The sequence below is a fragment of the Anabrus simplex genome, chromosome 7, assembly GCF_040414725.1.
Source record: "Anabrus simplex isolate iqAnaSimp1 chromosome 7, ASM4041472v1, whole genome shotgun sequence".
NCBI classification, from domain to species: Eukaryota; Metazoa; Arthropoda; class Insecta; order Orthoptera; family Tettigoniidae; genus Anabrus; species Anabrus simplex.
Window position 1 is genome coordinate 202511361 of NC_090271.1, and position 19413 is coordinate 202530773.

Genomic DNA, 19413 nt, shown 5'->3' on the forward strand with positions numbered 1-19413 from the left:
CGGTTCCTGGCACTGTCACGTTTGATTAATATCATCATTATTATGCGGGATGCAAACACAAATGGTTATTACTGTTATTATTATTATATCCCTCTCGTGGTTATTATTATTATTAATGAATAGGTGACTCAAGATATTATTATTATTCACGTCACTTAAAAGGTTATTATTATTAATGAACCGGTCACTTGCGCCAAAACATATATATTAAGATATCGGTGCAATTACCAACATTCCACTGATCAACCAACGACATCATTACAGTTATTATTATGACAATTATTATTAATCTGACCGCGATGATTTAACATCGTCCTTACATTGTTATTATTATTATCGGTTGCATGTTATCATTTAGATTCCCGTTTAACATCCTTATCAACGCTCATTTAATTAAGGCGGTCCAATCCTTTATCTGCAATATTTATTATTATTATTATCACGACATCATGATTGTTCACACTCGTTATTACAATGAATACAATATACGACCATTTCTGTGGAATCTGAACTCTCATTATCCTTAGATCCGTTGTATCTCAACGAATAACTGTGCAGTCTATTTATTTCGTACATGCTGTCACGGGTTCGAATTCTACCCGCTGCGTAACTCAGTATTTCTCTGTGACACTGCCCGTACATTTTACACTCATATCAATATCCTAAGTGTCTCTCGTACGGAATTTATTTTCCTCTCTATCTCAATATTCCTCGATTCATTTATTTATTCCTCACAGAATTATCAACTGACTTATTTATTCATTTCGGACATCGTACGACCTTTTATTATCTGACTGCAAATTCTTTCACATTTTCTATCTCATTTGGATCTATGCCTTAGTTCATTCTCCACAAATAATCGTAACATCTTGAAATTATATTTACCAAAATTTGACAATCATGGTCTCGTAATATTAGCACTACATGTTCCGGCTAATGAATCGCAACTTCAAAACGCGACATTTATACGTAAAAAAAATATTGGACCGTAATTTAAACCACACGTTCATTAACATGTACGGATTATTAACACCGATCTACATTTCAATATTATTATTCGATCAAATTAAATTATCACGCACTTTAATTCCAGATTAAAACGACCTCCCGTCATTAAATGATTCACAATAAACTCAACACTTGATCACATAAATTATTATTATCTCCAAATCATATTTAAAAAAGAAATATCTTCACAAAAAAAAATAGTTATATTATTTATTTATTATTATTATTAATATTTAAAAAAAAATAATAATTTCGCCTGTAACTCGGTAGTCCACTCTTATTATGTTTAACGCATAACCCCTTTTACAAATTCAATTTATTCTGGCACTAAACACTCCAGATATGATTTACTTGGAAATTTTATATTAATTGCATCTCACAAATTTAACAACTTCACTTTGAAAATATGACCATATTAATTACAACAAAACACACTTGGTATGGCGAAGCTGGATTTTCCTTCCATGTCATTAAATGGCTCGTTAAAATGACAAAACATAAAAGCACATATCGGGTCTTATTTAACTAGCATAACCAAAATCAAATGTAAAGAAAATTATCGACTACAAAGAAACTATGAATGCATGCATGACTTAACGTACTACACTATATATACAAATTTACATCTCCAACAAACTGAATACATAAAAGACCCGATTATTTACATTATTATGATTTACTACTGTCCGTGCTACAAATTTAGGATGGGGTCGTTAAGCGACCCATCTTGTTACAGAAGGTAACCAAGTATAATCAAATTATTCCCATTTTTCCCATCACGATAACATTTCCCAAATATATTTTACAGTTTAGTACTCATCTTAGTTATCGGTATTCCATTGCAGCTTTGCAGACGAGAGGCTTCATCCAGCCCCTCTCTGCGTTTTACTCCTCCATCCTTGATGGCGTAGTTTCACAAAAGATTTCCTGGCACATTATTATTTTACACTCATATCTTGACTACCACAAACCTTCACCATTTACTACGTTAACACTGTATACTTTAATTTGGATACAACAAATTTCTATCCTAGACCCAAGAATTTAATATATTTACACTATTTAATCTTCGTCCACCTACCGCACAATGGACCTGGACACGTACGACGAGGTGTCAACTATTTCGCCCGTCGCGATACGCCCGATTTATACGGCATTCTTGACGTGTTCATTACATCGGTTCGGTATAGCTAAGTACAGGCTACTACTTCCTTAAAGTACTGTTCGTCACACAGTCTATTATGTACGTACTTATGGTGATATATTTTATACTACTCTCTTGCAGGGTAATTACTTTACGTCACTGATTATTCATAAATAAAAAAAAACACTATCCTACGTTAACTATTTCCAGGTTTAACATGTTGCTTGAGCGCGATCACACTTTACAAACACTGGCGGATGCTCGCGCCATTAAATGACTGTACGTCCGTAGAATTCTAAGTTACCGGCGACCAACAGTTCAACTCCCGATATTCAATTCACGTGTGCTGGCGACCGTCAATTCAGCTCCAACGATTCAAGACAAGTGTGCTGGCGACCGTCAATTCAGCTCCGTATATATGGATGAAGCCTTTTTCCCGCGGATTCGTTGACGTCATGCCCCTTAGGGAGGGGGTGGATTTTTAATATCGGTACTTGCACTCCGAATTGGAAGTTAAAATTTACATCAAATTAATCCACTCCGCTAGCATATCTGCTGGATAAAATATGAACTCCAGGTGATCACAGATTTAGGAGATATGGGTGGATTTCGCTCCTCACATTTCGCGCCTTCGTAAGCGTCTCTGACAACGTGGTCTTCTTTCAGCCAATGAGATTCAAGCTGTCCGGTTTCCAAGAAATCCAGCCTTCAATTTAATTAATTTGCCAATAAGTATTGATTATTTTTCCATGCGTGACATCTAATAAATTCATTACATTCATCCGCGTACTCATATTAATTTATTACTGAATACTTTTGTAGTTACGAAAATATCTCATCCATCATTCCTTAAGATGGTATCACTGAGTCTCCCATCAAATTTTTACTATTGGCCGGCAAGCGGTCACGTGATTTAAATCTCCACCTGCTCGAACTTAGGCTAGCGAACGTACACTCAGCCGCTGTACTTTTCCATGAGGTCATGGAATTTCCGTCCTACCAAAAATATCCCAAGGTCTTACTCATGTGGTGGGTTTTCTTTGTATGATTCTCCCCCTTCCTCTTTCTGACCAAGACTTATTTGTGGACTCTGTATTTCCTTGTACGCCAACTAATGATATTCCCTGCTGTGAAGTAGCTAAAAGTTGTCGTGTTGAGCTAATCCGTCAGGCTCCAGTCTGTCGTCCTTCCTTCGCTCTGATTTCAACATTACCTAAACGAAATATTTTCAAATACACTCCTCTGTATTTCAATAAATGTATCATATTATTTTACCGATCAAATCATGATTGATTATGGGCCTAAGTCACTCGGGTTCAATATATTATGACCATTAGTTGCAATAAATTTATTATTAACATTTTGTTTCCCTATTTTATATTTTGAGGTGATAGCAATATCTGAAAACATTAATAGAAACGTTTCTCCTAAAACGAATGCCATGGTGTCTTTGTGTTATTTACTGTCATCAATGCCCAGACAAGCTCTGCTCTTGAGACATACTCAATTGACAGTTAATTTTCATGAACTGATCCTGTGCTGACGTCACATTTTGAAGACTCAGGATGACTTGTATCTAGTTTACGAGAACCATCTCAAATTTCTATTAGCAGTATTTTATTCTCCTCACGTGTATTTTGATCACTATAAGATGTTACACATGACGAAACAAGTTTTCTAATGATAACTGTGGTTCAGCTGCTTGTGTCCCATTCCATTTACATGATTCTTGGTGTGCCTAAGATATAAGAATATCTGATCCTTTACAAAGTCAGTCAACTAATTGAGGATTTAGTTTTTAATCAAGCCACTGTTCACTGAAGACAGTTTTCTTTGCTGTCATCTTACACCAGCCTCTACCTCTTATACATTAAAATCTACTACAAAGAAAATACCAGGTGGTAAATACTACGGTAATATTAGGTACACCTAAAATAATTGCTAGTCCCTCAGTTAATAATCACTGGGGTTCATAACCAACATTCATGGATTAAAAAATAATTTACTTGTGTACTTAAATCTCAGAAAATATTCCCTTCAGTTTTTATGTAGAACACATTTGTCACTAAATTCAAAAAAATTCACTGACTCACCACATTATAGAAGGTAATTCACTAAGTAAACTATTTCCCTGACATGCATTGCATTTCAAGATCTGTGGGAACCGCGTAGTAATGTAAAGCTACAACCTCGCTTCTTAATACCCGCTACCATTCCCACTACCGTGTAATTGACTGTCTCTAATTCGCTGTAAGACAATACGTTGGATATTACTTATGTCGAGGTTGTCTATTGACGAACTGTGGTTTACTTTACGGAACTCTCTCTGATCGTCAAATTCACTTCCATTAGCAAAGGAGTGTAAACCAAGCTGAGTTCAGTCAGGTCACCGTTCTGCTTCCTCCTTTGGAGCAAATAACCTGTCAACGAGCATTAAGCAGACAAAGGAGAAGTAAGGTGTTAACACAATGGGATAGATCAGTGATACGTCTGGGAGGTCCTTTGTATGTGGAGATGATGTCAACCACACGGGGTGTTATCGACCCTTGTGTTTCGCTCGAAAAGTCTCTCGTTAATAGATAAGTAAACCCCGTATCGTGGCAATGAACGTTAAGGTGACAAGTCTTTATGATGTGACAATGTGCTTAGACGGTTCGAGTCCCGTTGGTGGGGAAAATGTTCCATCATCAGAATACTGACCGGCCATGGTGGTATGGGCTATATAATTCCTAATCACTAGATTGCGTGCCAAAATCCTGGGTTGAGTTTCAAACTTATCCGCGGTGCTCATACTATATGGAGTGCAGGTATGATGATGATGATGATGATGATGATGATGATGATGATAATGAGGGGAGCCCTTGAGTGGACCCTTCGCGTTTTTCGACAGGAGACATCCTGGTTCACCCTATTCTTACCCACGATCATCATCATCCTCTACAACAACACATTAGAACACGCACACTGGCCAAATAAATTACTGTAAACTACTACTACTAGTACTACTACATGATTATGAATTATGATCACTAAAATACGTTCATATTTATTTTCAGATCGTTCTAAAACTGACCATCGTGCGAACCGGTCTCCAACAGACTTTCATGAACGTAAGTAAATTTTCTTTACCTATAAGAATATTTTTAAATTGTGTTCTAACATGACGGTAGTACTGGACATTAATTAAGACTAAGGCTTCTGCTCCACTCCTTCAGCATTGTTGGAAAGGTTTTTTTTTTTTTTGCTAGCGGCTTTACGTCCCACCGACACAGATAGGTCTTATGGCGACGATGGGATAGGAAAGGTCTTGGAGTAGGAAGGAAGCGGCCGTGGCCTTAATTAAGGTACGGCCCCAGCATTTGCCTGATGTGAAAATGGGAAACCACGGAAAATCATTTTCAGGACTGCCGACAGTGGGATTCGAACCCACTATCTCCCGGATGCAAGCTCACAGCCGCGTGCTTCTAACCGCACGACCAACTCACCCGGTGTCGGAAAGTTTAAGCTGTTCACTCGACGTTAGGCAAGTAACAAAGAGGGGATAGAAAAGTCAACTTCAAGTTAATCAATTTGATGATGATGATGATAATAATAATAATAATAATAATAATAATAATAATAATAATAATAAAAACGCTGGCCAGGGTGGAAGACTCAGTCCTCGAAAGAAGAGAAAGAAGATTCCTTTGGTAAATGTTGAGTTCCAAAAGATCGCGAAAGGGCCAATATGATTTCGGATTGGGATCGAACCAGGAACTCTATAAAACCATCGAAAAAATTACGGCAACGATGAGGAAAAGGAGACTGACCTTTCACGGACACATTAGAAGGATGGATCTAGTACAGAAGAAGAAGTGGCAAACACAGCCTAGGTGGCTTGCAGAGGTAGCGGAAGTAGGTTCTAAGGGGGAAGGGGTACAGGACAGAACGACATTTAGGGAAAGATGTAGCGAGAATGACAAATGCATCGGAAAAGTCATTGACCAAGCCACGGAATATCTCTGTGGAAGAGCGAGGAAGGAGTAACCCGACTTAAGGATATTTGGCGAGAGTGCAAAGAGAAGAGCAATATTCTGCGTGACAAGACGGCAGGCAGATTGTGTAAAAATGGCACACAGATGGCCGTATCTAATAATAATAATAATAATAATAATAATAATAATAATAATAATAATAATAATAATAATAATTCAAAGAGGCTTCAGGTTTTACATTATTGAAGAATGCAGACTTTTTGATCTTAAGTGGAGCTTTAAGTGATTGGCGCCTGGTTACAAGACCGTTATATATGAGTTTCTAAACGTATGTAGCTCGCAAGACAGATAGGAGATGGGCCACGCAATTACTTCAATTTACTCCAAGCAACTTTACACATTTCTTAACTGGACTATACTTCTTAAAGTTGAAGGAATGTTTTGTGAATAAATATGCCAGATAATAGAAAATATGTCCGGAAGAGACTTCAAAGTGGCTGTAATAATGAATCCATGTTATGGAGAAGCAAATTGCGTGTCGGAAGTATTTACCGTTGATGATGGCAGTTCAGTTTAAAATAACTTCAGTACACTATAACCAGGCTGCAAGGGATGATAAACAACTACCAAGTGTGACTTGGAAATGGTCAGAAATGTTCAATAAACACAGAAATACCATACTCCATACTCTGATCCACTAATAAGAATAAGATCACATTTACTAAACATTGGTTTTCACTGAACATGACTTTGTAAATACACTGTCGGAAAAAACATGCAATATCCTCAAGGACAGTGTTCAGTGGCACCAGTATATATGTGCATACTGAGGGATTGTTGTGTTAGTGATTCATTTGCCACGGACATCGGTGATCAGATCTGTTCGTGCGCACTCTGTTTTTCACTCTGCAGGCAGTAACTGTGCTGAGATTAGAGGTGATCAGTGTTTGCATCATTCATTCTAGGGTACAACCATGCCCCGCTGACGAATGCGTGCTCCTGTAGAACAACTGCAGCCATTTGAACATGGTCGCATTGTGGGGCTGCGGGAAGCTGGATGGACGTATCGATGCATTGCTGCACATGTTGAGTGCAATGTATCGGTGGTATGTCGCTGCTTTCAGCGGTGGTCTGTGGAACATTGCCACACCCGTAGACCAGGCTCCGGACGTCCGCGCAATACAGACGCACGTTAAGATCGACGCATTGTGCGAGCAATAGTGGCCGATCGAATGTCATCCAGGAACGAAATCCGGTCACATGTTGCACTTGCTGTGTCACCAAGAAACATTGGGACCAGTCTGCTTGCAGCAGGATCACGATCACCACTGACACAACGACACCGCCAAGCACCGCTACTCCGGTGTCGCGCGAGAGTCGACTGGAGAGGTGAATGGCGCTCTGTTGTCTAATAATGTTATTTGTTTTACGTCCCACTAACTACTCTTTTTACGGTTTTCGGAGACGCCGAGGTGCTGGAATTTAGTCCCACAGGAGTTCTTTTACGTGCCAGTAGGTTAAATCTACCGACACGAGGCTGACGTATTTGAGCACCTTCAAATACCACCGGACTGAGCCAGGATCGAACCTGCCAAGTTGGGGTCAGAAGGCCAGCGCCTTAACCGTCTGAGCCACTCAGCCCGGCACCTCTGTTGTCTTCAGTGTAACGAGAGTAGGTTTTGTCTGTATACAAGTGACAGGCGTATACGTGTACGGCGTAGACCTGGTGAGCGGCCTGTTCCAAAGTGCATTCGCTCACGACACCCACGTTCCACCCCAGACCTCATGGTGTAGGGGGCCATCAGTAACAACCTGCGGTCACAGTCGGTGTTTATGCAAGGTAACGTAAACAGTGCCCACTACATTGCACGGGTTGTTGTCCCTGTGCTACTGCCACTTCTTTTGCAGGAAGGCGATGTGCTTTTTCAAGAAGACAATGCACGTCCACATACATCTGCTGCAACGCAACGCGATCTACGTGGTGCACAACTGCCCTGGCCAACAAGATCAATGGATCTCTCGCCTGTTGAACACGTATGGGACATGACGAAGCGGGACCTTACACGTTCAATAGAGTAAATTAATGTATTATTTGGGTCCACCTTTTCAATACAAAATGTAAATAGTTTAAATTACATAAATGATTAGGGACTAGTTTAGACCTAGTACTAGGTAATCGTCAGCCTAAAGCAAAATTAAAACACAAAATATCGAAGAAATTAAACAATCTAAAGACACGTACGGTCTCGTAAAAGTACATACCATGTGAGATATTGTGCAGCACTATGTTAAAAAATAACTCTCCGAAAGAGATTCATAATAAGTCCCGTGCATATTAAGGTCTGCATCTTAAAGGAGCCAGCATATTCCAGCAATTCAAGGATTCCTTTCTATAACATCTTCTTAATATGCACTGGACTTATTATGAATCTCTTTCAGAGAGTTATTTTTTTAACATAGTGCTGCACAATATCTCACATGGTATGTACTTTTACGAGACCGTACGTGTCTTTAGATTGTTTAATTTCTTCGATATTTTGTGTTTTAATTTTGCTTTAGGCTGATGATGACCTATTACTAGGTCGAAACTAGTCCCTAATCATTTATGTAATTTAAACTATTTACATTTTGTATTGAAAAGGTGGACCCAAATAATACATTAATTTACTCTATTGTAACCACAGTTCAGTACGTATCTATCATTATGCAACTTATTTCATTTAATTAACTTACACCTTCTCCAGAGATTGCAAGAACCATTGCCGAATTTTATCAAAAGGTGCAAGATACTTGGGACAATCTATCGCAGGATGTCATTCGGAACCTTTATGACCTTTATGATCCTTTGCATGCGCGAATACATGCCTGCGTTGCCGCCAGAGGGGGTATTCTGTGTATTGATGCGACAGTTTGGGCACCCTTCACTGTGACATGTGTTTCATTTGATCTGAATTTGTAATCATATACTCCATATACAGTATATATACCTATCGCATCGCTTGTAAGTAAACTGGCCTTGTCCTTGAGGACTTTTCCGACAGTGTATGTAGCATTTTAATTTATTACAAACATGTTAAGCTTTCAAATTTCTAATAAATTAGAAGATATCTGAGTTTACGAACAAATAAATTATTAATGATCCACTATATTAACATGCCGGTAAATCTATTGGCACCGGTAACTTTCTTTAAAGCACTCTCAAATATGAACGGACTGCAGTGGGATATGATTCTACGAAATAGAGCATAGCATACCCAAGAAGCCCAACGCTTTCAAGTACCTTCATGTGCGAGCCACAAACATAGAGACCCAAGGAGTTGTACATCAATTCACTGCCGAATAACATACCTGTAAAAAATAGAATATTATTTTTGTTGGGATAACTTTTTACGGGTAAGTTATTGTGTTATAATTAATGTTTCCATAGAATTAAAAATTTAACGTTGTATTAACTGAGTCGACAGGAAAGAATATGACTCCTTAACAAATGTATTACATAACTATTTAAAATAGTTTTGTTTGAATCCGCCTTGTCAATACACCTTTTTAATGAAAGAAAACTATTTATTTAATCATACATGTTTCGGCGGGCAGTCATCCATTCCCTTCATCAGTGGTAAGTAATACATAGTTCTGTAATACATTCAGACTAGGTTTTCTTGCTATTTTGCTTTACGTCGCACCGACACAGATATGTCTTATGGCAACGATGGGATAGGAAATGTCTAGGAAGTGAAAGGAAGCGGCCGTGGCCTTAATTAAGGTACAGCCCCGGCATTTGCCTGGTGTGAAAATGGGAAACCACGGAAAACCATCTTCAGGGCTGCCGACAGTAGGGCTCGAACCCACTATCTCCCGATTACTGGATACCGGCTGCACTTAAGCGACTGCAGCTATCGAGCTCGAACATTCAGACTAGTCAATACGGATCAAACAACCATATTAACCTATCATGGTTAAGTTTATCCTCAACAAATCTCAACCATGAGGGATCTTTTCTGTTCGACAGTAGTGCCTCAGTAAAATAAAATCGTTTTCGTTATAGATGACTTAATTTACTGTAACAAAACATGGTTCTATGTCTATTGAAATCCTTCGTTGAAGGAGATTGCGTGCCACTTTTATTTACAGATTCCGGTGGGTAATACGGGCGAGTACATTCCAGAAAAACTGGTCGGAAATGGTTACGATGGTTTTTCATAATAATTTTAAAGGTCTTCCTGTGATGGCTGTGCATAATAGTGGGAAGTTATTTCCATTAAATGTTAACGATTAATCTCTCGTGACATTTTCAGAATAGCTCAGTCGTGGTGGTCTATTAAAGTTTACGACACAGGCATAAAAGTCACGTAGTTCTTCCTATTGAAATGATAAATCTTGTTGATTGCCTTTTCCTGCAGGAAAATATCTCCCAAAGGAGGTCAGAATCTTAATCAACGGAGATAAACATATTTCCTATAGATCGCTCTCTGGATTAGCGGTAGAGCACCACAGGTTGCGCGTCCAGACCTTGCAGATGTAGTCTGGTGCTTCGGACAGTCCATTCAGCACTCCACTTTCGGCATATACAAGATCTCTTATCAGTTACAGTTCTCTCAAAAGAAACCCGCTTCTGTGTCATCTGGTAGAGTAAAATGTAATGTTGAAATTAACACTGTGGCAACCTAAATGGCGCTAAATAAAAATTTCTGAACCACAGTAGCTTAGTCCATAGTAGCCTGTTTCCAGTCATTCTATAGGGTTAGAAATGAAATGAATGAAACCCCCATCTACCAACGAGGATAGGAATTTTTTTGTTTTGCTATTTGCTTTACGTCGCACCGACACAGATAGGTCTTTGGTGACGATGGGATTGAAAAGGCCTAGGAATAGGAAGGAATCAGCCGTGGCCTTAATTAAGGTACAGCCCCAGCATTTGCCTGGTGTGAAAATAGGAAACCACGGAAAACCATCTTCAGGGCTGCCGACAGTGGGGTTCGAACCCACTATCTCCCGATTACTAGATACTGGCCGCACTTAAGCGACTGCAGCTATCGAGCTCGGTAGGATAGGAATTGTGCCGACTGCTGCACTCCTCTGGGGCAATGACAGACGTAATGAAATTACATTGGAGGGTGTTGCTGGAATGAAAGGTGACAGGGAAAACCGAAGTTTCCGGATAAAAACCTGTCCCGCCTTCGTTTTGTCTAGCACAAATATCACATGGAGTAAGCGGGAGTTGAACCATGGACCCAGTGGTGAGAGGCCGGCGCGCTGCAGCTTGAGCCACAATAGCTCTAAGCAAAGGCCATACTATTGGCAAATTAGCTATGGCCCTTTGTTACTCTGTCGCAGAATATGCATATCTAGTTTGGTATTAATTATCTCATGTCAAACAGGTGGACATGGTCCTCAATGAGACCTGTAGGTTAGAGGCAGATTGCTCAAAGTTCATTCCAGTCGACAGTCTGTATCAGTTTATAGGGATTTCTTCACCCTGTATTCGTAGAGAAGTAGCTGCGAACAAGGAGAGGATTAGATTAGAACAAGAAAGTTCTCATCCACTGCACGGCCATGTACCCCCAGTTCAAAGACTTAACTCCAGGAAAAGTTTCCTGCGAACATCACAAGTACTAATGAGAACGCCTGAAACGGCAAGAGTACGGCTGTAGAAAACCAAGATTCCGAACATCCCGAGACAGATGAGACACTGGCTACAATTAAAACTAGACTGTATCCGACTCTAAAGAGACTGAGGACAGGAGTGGGCACGTCCAAAGTCAACCTTGCGAGATGGAGCTACATAGATGCTGACAAAATGAAGTGCGAATGCGGTGAAGAACAAACCATGAAACATTTGTTTCGATGTCCGATGTGTCCATCTTATTGTAATGAAGTAGAACTGCTTCACGCAACGTAGAATACGCTTGACGTTGCAACAATTTGTCACAATTTGAATAACATTCCTTGGATTTCCAAAGTAATATTGGCTGTGTTAAAGATTATTCTAATACGATGATGATGATAATAATAATAATAATAATAATAATAATAATAATAATAATAATAATAATAATAATGATAATAAAAAGCAAAGCAAAGTCACCTCCGTACAGGCCATGAAGGCCTTGGGAGGAGTGGAAGGTAAAGGCTTCCACCATTGTTAACCTCGGCACGTGATGGGGTAGAGTGGTTAGCTCTACGCTCGACCGCCTTTGCCCCCAGGAATTAACCTGGTACTCATTTTTGGTGTAGGCTGAGTGAACCTCAGGGCCATGTGCACCTCCGGAAGTGGAAATCTCGTTTCTTAAATTTTACGACTTCCTGATGGGGATTCGAACCCACATCCTTCCGTGCGAACCGAGCACGCCTTTACCGCCTCATCCAGGCAGCCCCTAATAATAATAATAATAATAATAATAATAATAATAATAATAATAATAATAATTTTTGCTAGCGATATAACAAGGCACTAACTCACGTAGGTTTTTGCGACGATTATATGGAAAATGGACAGGGCTATGAACGTTGAGTCCATGGCCGATTAACGTACAGCCCCTGTATTTGCCTGGTGTGAACTTGGGAAACCAAGGGAAAAATCGCATAATAGCTTAAAATGAGATAATTTGATTAATTTTACTGGTTTTACGTACCACTAAGTACTTTTACGGTTTTCGGAGACGCCGAGGTGCATGGATTTTGCGCAACAGTTTTACGTGCCAGTAAATCTACCGGCACGAGACTGAGCCAGGATCGAACTGCCAACTAGAGGTCAGAAGGCCAGCGCTCTACCGGGTGAGTTATTCAGCCCGGAAAAAATGCGATAGAGTCTGTTCCTTACTCGCTCAATCACGCCAAATTTATCCGACCAACTGAGAAGATATTTGATATGAATGCATATCCAATATTCTTTCGATACACAGGGATAGTTTGATTTTGTAATAGTTAACCGTTTAGAGCCTCCGTGGCTCAGGCAAGAGCACACCGGCCTCTCATCGCTGAGTTCCGTGGTTCAGATCCCGGTCACTCCATGAGAGATTTGTTGTACGGGTACTCCAGTTTTCCCTGTCATTCTTCATTCCATAAACATACTCCAATATCATTTCGTATCATCTGCCAGTCATCAATCTTTGCCCCACAGGAGTGCAACAGGCTTCGGCAGCCGGCACAGTTCCTATCCTAGTCCCTAGATGAGGCCTTCATTCCATTTCTGACCCGGTCGAATGTCTCGAAACAGGCTGTTAACTTTTTAATAGTTAACCGTTTATAAATGGTCGTAAATACGTAGATATTTACTGAACTTGGGTATTTTTCATCCACTGAAAAAAAGGGTAAATCAAGTATTCCTGGCGAGAGTTTTCTGCAAGGAGTGTTACTTTTGTTTTCTTTGTACCCTAACGCCGGGCTGAGTGCTCAGACGGTTGAGGCGCTAGCCCTTTTGAGAGTTTGAGGGAAATAATTAGGATTCTCTCAGAAGACAGGAAGACAGAGTTTGAGGGAAATAATTAGGATTATCTCAGAAGACAGGAAGGAATGTAGCCTCCCTCAAACAATGTACAGGATACAGTAGGTACAAAAGAGGTATAGGAAGAAAAGGAGGGAATTGTAGAAGACACGTGGTCGAATGTTCTAAGGGGAAGGAGATTGCATAAGGGGAAGGAGATTGCAAGCTAAGGGCTCTATTCAGGATCAAAATTCAGGACAGGTGTCTGTGAGAAATCGGACGAGTTACTGCAGGTAGAACAGCAGAAGGAAGATGAGGAACAGTGATCTGTTGCTGAGAAGTGTGGAAGGAGGAAGGGAGTAGGCAGAAGGCAGGAAAGAGACATGTAGAGTAGAGTAGAGGATAGGAAAAGACATATGGAACAGGGTCATGGGGAGGGGGTTGGAAGGGAGGATGAAGTAGCTTCTGCATATGTCTGGAAAGATAGGGGTGACCAAGGGGGGAGGGGATCAAATGAGGTAGGTAGGGTTGAGGACTGGTCGTGGGGGATTCCATTGTTAGACATGTGGAGAAAGTGTGTGGAGGGAAGGGAACCAGGGTAGAGTGTAAGACAAGAATTAGTTTGAGACAGATGTTGAAGAAAGAAGAGAAGGAGGAGGGGAAAGAGAAGGTGGTAGTGTTTCACGTTGGTACCAATAATGTAAGGCAAGCTGGTATAAGTACCAATATCGTTGGAGATGTGTGGGATCTGGTAAATGCAGCACAGGGAAGTTTAAGAAAGCGGAGATTGTTATCAGTGGAATACTGTGTAGGAGGGATACTGACTGGAAGGTGATTGGGGATTTGAATGAGACTATGGAGTGGGTATGTGGGAAACTGGGTGAGATTTCTAGATCCTATTGGGTGGGTAGGAGATAGTGATATGCGCTCAGATGGCCTTCACATAAACCGTAGTGGTACGTATAAGTTAGTAAATTTTAGAAGTGTTATAGGGAGGTTCATTCAGGGAAACGGGGTGGTCAAGGGAGCGGTGATAAGGGTACAGGGATCTGGAAGTCAAGTAGGGATATCATAAATATGTGTTGAACTGTAGAAGTACTGTAAAGAAAGAAATACAATTAAGTAATTTAATAGATATATACTTACCAGATATTACAATAGGAGCTGAATCATGGCTGAGAAATGACATAATGAATGCAGACATATTCTCACGGAACTGGAGTGTGTATCGTACAGGTAGGAGCGGAAGTATTAATTCTGTTGAAAGAAGAATTTATAAGCTACGAAAAAATTAAAGACGAAAACATGAAATTTGAGGTGTAAGGCTCATCTCCAAAGATAATAGGCAACTTGATGTCTTTGGAGTGTACATACGGGGAAAGGGTAGCGCTGACGCGGACTCAGAATTATTTGATAATATAATCAGTTGTGTGGGAAATGACACGGAAAGGAATGTGATTGTAGCGGGAGATTTCAATTTACCAAATGTCAAAAAATTAATATGGGAAGGACAGCTGATTCAGAAAGTGATGGAAACAACGAGAGGGAAGAATATACTAGACTTGATGCTGGTAAAACCAGATGAGCTCTATAGAGAAACCAAAGTAATAGATGGTATTAGTGATCACAAAGCTGTTTTTGTCGTTGTTAAAAATAAATGTGATAGAAAGGAAGGTCTCAAAAGTAGGACTATAAGGCAGTATGATATGACTGATAAAGCAGGTATGAGGGAGTTCTAAAAAAGTAACTGTGGTCGATGGAAAACGATAAATAAAAATGTAAACAGACTCTGGGATGGGTGTAAAGCAATTGTTGAGGAATTTTAAAACAGGTTTGTACCGTTAAAGGTGGTAAAGAATGGTAAAGACCCACTTTATTATGACAGAGAAATAAAGAGGCTAAAAGGAGGTGCAGATTGGAAGGAAATAGAAATGGCTGTGGAAGTAATGAGAAATTGAAGGAACTCGCTAGGAAATTGAATCTAGCAAAGAAGTCAGCTAAGGATAACATGATGGCAACCATAATTGGCAGTCATACAAATTTTAGTGAAAAATGGAAGGGTATGTATAGGTACTTTAAGGCAGAAACAGGTTCCCAGAAGGACATTCCAGGAATCATTAATGAAAAAGGGGAGTGTGTATGTGAGGATCTTCAAACGGCAGAAGTATTCAGTCAGCAGAATGTAAAGTTTATTGATTACCAGGATAACGTCCAGATAGAGGGGGTAACTAATGCTAAAGCAGTATTAAAATTCACCTATGATAACAATGGCATTTATAATAAGATACTAACGTTGAAAACTAGAAAAGCGGCTGGAATTGATAAGATTTCTGGGGATATACTAAAGGCAATGGGTTAGGATAGAGTACCATATCTGAAGGACTTATTTGATTATTGTTTGCATGAAGGAGCTAAACTAAATGAATGGAGAGTTGCTATAGAAGCCCCTGTGTATAAAGGAAAGGGTGATAGACATAAAGTTGAAAATTTCAGGCCAGTCAGTTTGACATGCATTGCATGTAAGATTTGGGAAAGCATTCTTTCTGATTATATTAGATATGTTCGCGAAATTAATAACTGGTTCGATGGAAGGCAGTTCGGGTTTAAGAAAGGTTAATCCACTGAAGGCCGGCCCCACGGTGTAGGGGTAGCGTGCCTGCCTCTTACCCAGAGGCCCTGGGTTCGATTCCAGGCCAGGACAGGGATTTTTACCTGCATCTGAGGGCTGTTTCGAGGTCCACTCAGCTTACGTGATTAAAATTGAGGAGCTATCTGACGGTGAGATGGCGGTCCCTGTCTAGAAAGCGAAGAATAACGGCCGAGAGGATCCGTCGTGCTGACCATATGACACCTCGTAATCTGCAGGCCTTCGGGATGAGCAGCGGTCGCTTGGTAGTCCTTAGACTTTTGGCGGGGGGGATTCCACTGAAGCTCATCTTGTAGGATTCCAGAAAGATATAGCAGATATTTTGGATTCAAGAGTTCAAATGGATTTTATCGCGATTGACCTGTATAAGGCATCTGATAGGGTGGATCATGGGAGAATACTGGAAAAAATGAGTGCAATTGGACTAGACAAAAGGGCGACTGAATGGGTTGCTATATTTCTAGAAAGTAGATCTCAGAGAATTAGTCTAGCTAAATATTTATCTGACCCTATAATAATTAGAAGGGGAATTCCTCAAGGTAGTATTCCTTTATATATATACATGATATGAGTAAAGAAGTGGAATCGGAGATAAGGCTTTTTGCGGATGATATTATTCTGTATAAAGTAATAAATATGTTACAAGATTGTGAGCAACTGCAAAATGACCTCGATAATGTTGTGAGATGGATACAGTGAATGGATATGGTAATGAAATGTCGTATGGCTTTTAGTGCCGGGATATCCCAGGAAGGGTTCGGCTCGCCAGGTGCAGGTCTTTCCATTTGACACCCGTAGGTGACCTGCGCGTCGTGATGAGGATGAAATGATGATGAAGACAACACATACACCCAGCCCCCGTGCCATTGGAATTAACCAATTAAGGTTAAAATCCCCGACCCGGCCGGGAATCGAACCCGGGACCCTCTGAACCGAAGGCCAGTACGCTGACCGTTCAGCCAACGAGTCGGACAATGGATATGGTGATAAACGGGATTAAAGTCAGGTTGTTAACACATAAAAGGGATTGTAAATAAAGGGTACAGATCTCTGTACATGGTTATGAGGGTGTTTAGGGGTTGCAGTAATGATGTAAAGGAGAGGGCATACAAGTGTCTAATATACATAGATCACGAAGACTCTTTAACTTCGGTGACGTTACCGTCTGTATGGGCTTTGCTTTCACCTAGACGAGACGCCAATCAGACAATTGAAACTCGTTTAAAACACGGGGCCATTTCTACGTACTGTATGTAGAGGGCAGTGTTCTGGCACATGGTAATAACGTGAGTAGGAAGAATGACGGAGACGTAGTATAGAGAGGTGACGAACACTGGCTACTATGGTTACTATGGTGTCGGTTTTCTGTCCATACTAATTTCAGATAGACCCAGTCCAAAATCATAACCACAATTGCTTCACGAATATTTTCCTCGCTGACTCTCACTATTTACAATCGCTTATTAACCATGGGTCAATTTTTAAACCCTTTTAAAGGCCACACAAAATACACTTAGTGTCCCACCAGCACTTTGCTCTGTTGATTTCCCAATGCACATCGACCCTCACCCTTCGTGGTCCGAAGGTCATAAGGCTACGATCAATCGCCATACATCAGTTCCTTGTGGCTATGTGCAGATTTTCCTGAATGTCACGGCCAGATTTGAAAACGTTCATTTGATGTATTAGTGAATGGGAAGCGCGTTAGAATGCTCTCTTTGTGCTGTCAACCAGAGCCTGAAGGTATTCAGAGCGAGGTGGGGAGAATCATTAATCTACATCCTGTCGCCACATACTACTGCATCAAATTATTTAATATTGGGGCTTACATTTCATGTTAAGCTGTGTGATCTATAAAGTCATATGTACTAAAACTTTCGTATAATGCACATATTGTGTTGTAGGGACATCAGTCTATACACTGGTTTGATACAGCTCTCCATGCCACACTATCCTGTGCTAATCCTGTCATTTCTACGTAACTCTAATCTGTTTGTCATATTTATACCTTGATCTACCCTTACCATTCTTACCGCCTGAACTTCCCTCAAAAATCAGCTCAATACGTCCTGGGTGTCTAAAGATGTGTCCTATCATATCTCTTCTGGTCAAATACTAAGTTTTCCTCCTTTCCATACCGGGCTCGATAGCTGCAGTCGCTTAAGTGCGGCCAGTATCCAGTAATCGGGAGATAGTGGGTTCGAACCCCACTGTCGGCAACCCTGAAGATGGTTTTCGATGGTTTCCCAATTTCACACCAGATAAAGGCTGGGGCTGTACCTTAATTAAGGCCATGGCCGTTTCCTTCCCATTCCTAGGCCTTTCCTCTCCCATCGTCGCCATAAGACCTATCTGTGTCTGTGCGACGTAAAGCAAATAGCCTCCTTTCCAAGAATTAGATAAAATAATTCCTCGGTATTCATATTCTGTCTGCTGCTATTCTTGCTAAATGCAGTACTTCTTCGCATCTGTCTCTTGACACTGGTCAGAGAGAAGTTTCCCCTGTAATCCCAGACCTATTTATGGCTGCGACAGTATGAAAGCTGTTAAGGTTTGAGTGGTGGTCAGTAATGATGTTACCGAGCGAGTTAGTCGTGCGATTAGGGTCGCGTAACTGTGAGTTTGTATTCGGGGGGTGGTGGCTAGAATCCCACCATCGGCAGCTCTGAAGATGGATTTCGTTAATTACCATTGTTACACCAGGTGAATACTGCGGCTATACCTTAATTAAGGACACGGCCGCTACCTTCCCAATATCAGGCCATTCGCCTCCTTGAAGTACTGAACACATTCGTTGTGTTAAGGTGACGTTTAAATCACTGGGAAAAAAAATCACCTGACGTTGGCGTTGCTATGCCTACGACGGCTGCCGACTACAGGCAGAAAAATGTTAAATTGAGCTGATAGCTTGCTTAGTTACCTGCTGTCATTTCTTGATGGATGCAGTACTTTTGCATCCATCTCTTGGCCTGTAAAGTGTAGCTTCCACCGAAGCCCCAGTCAGCATCCATGGCTGTGACAATATGGAAGTTGCTGGGGTATGGGTAGTGCTGAGTAATGACATTCAGAGCATGACTAGTGCATCTGAGTGTTATGAAAGGTGCTGCTCTTAGGGTCAGTCGTGCTGCAATAGTACTTCCTGACACAGTGAGGAAAGCAATGGAAAAATTACCTCACTCCTCATCTTGCCTAATACGCCTCATTTGGTGCTGCCATT

At 40.6% G+C, this 19413-nt stretch overlaps 1 protein-coding gene across 3 annotated transcripts in view; it reads left to right on the top strand.

The window, feature by feature from the left end:
• Nucleotides 1-19413, top strand: part of LOC136877470 (ubiquitin-conjugating enzyme E2Q-like protein 1) — a 1121162-nt gene that overhangs the window by 600957 nt on the left and 500792 nt on the right. For all 3 annotated transcript variants that reach the window (XM_067151528.2, XM_068228659.1, XM_068228658.1), the window contains exon 3: nucleotides 5209-5262. The gene's annotated coding sequence lies outside the window, so the exon portion shown is untranslated. The remainder of the gene's footprint in view (nucleotides 1-5208; nucleotides 5263-19413) is intronic.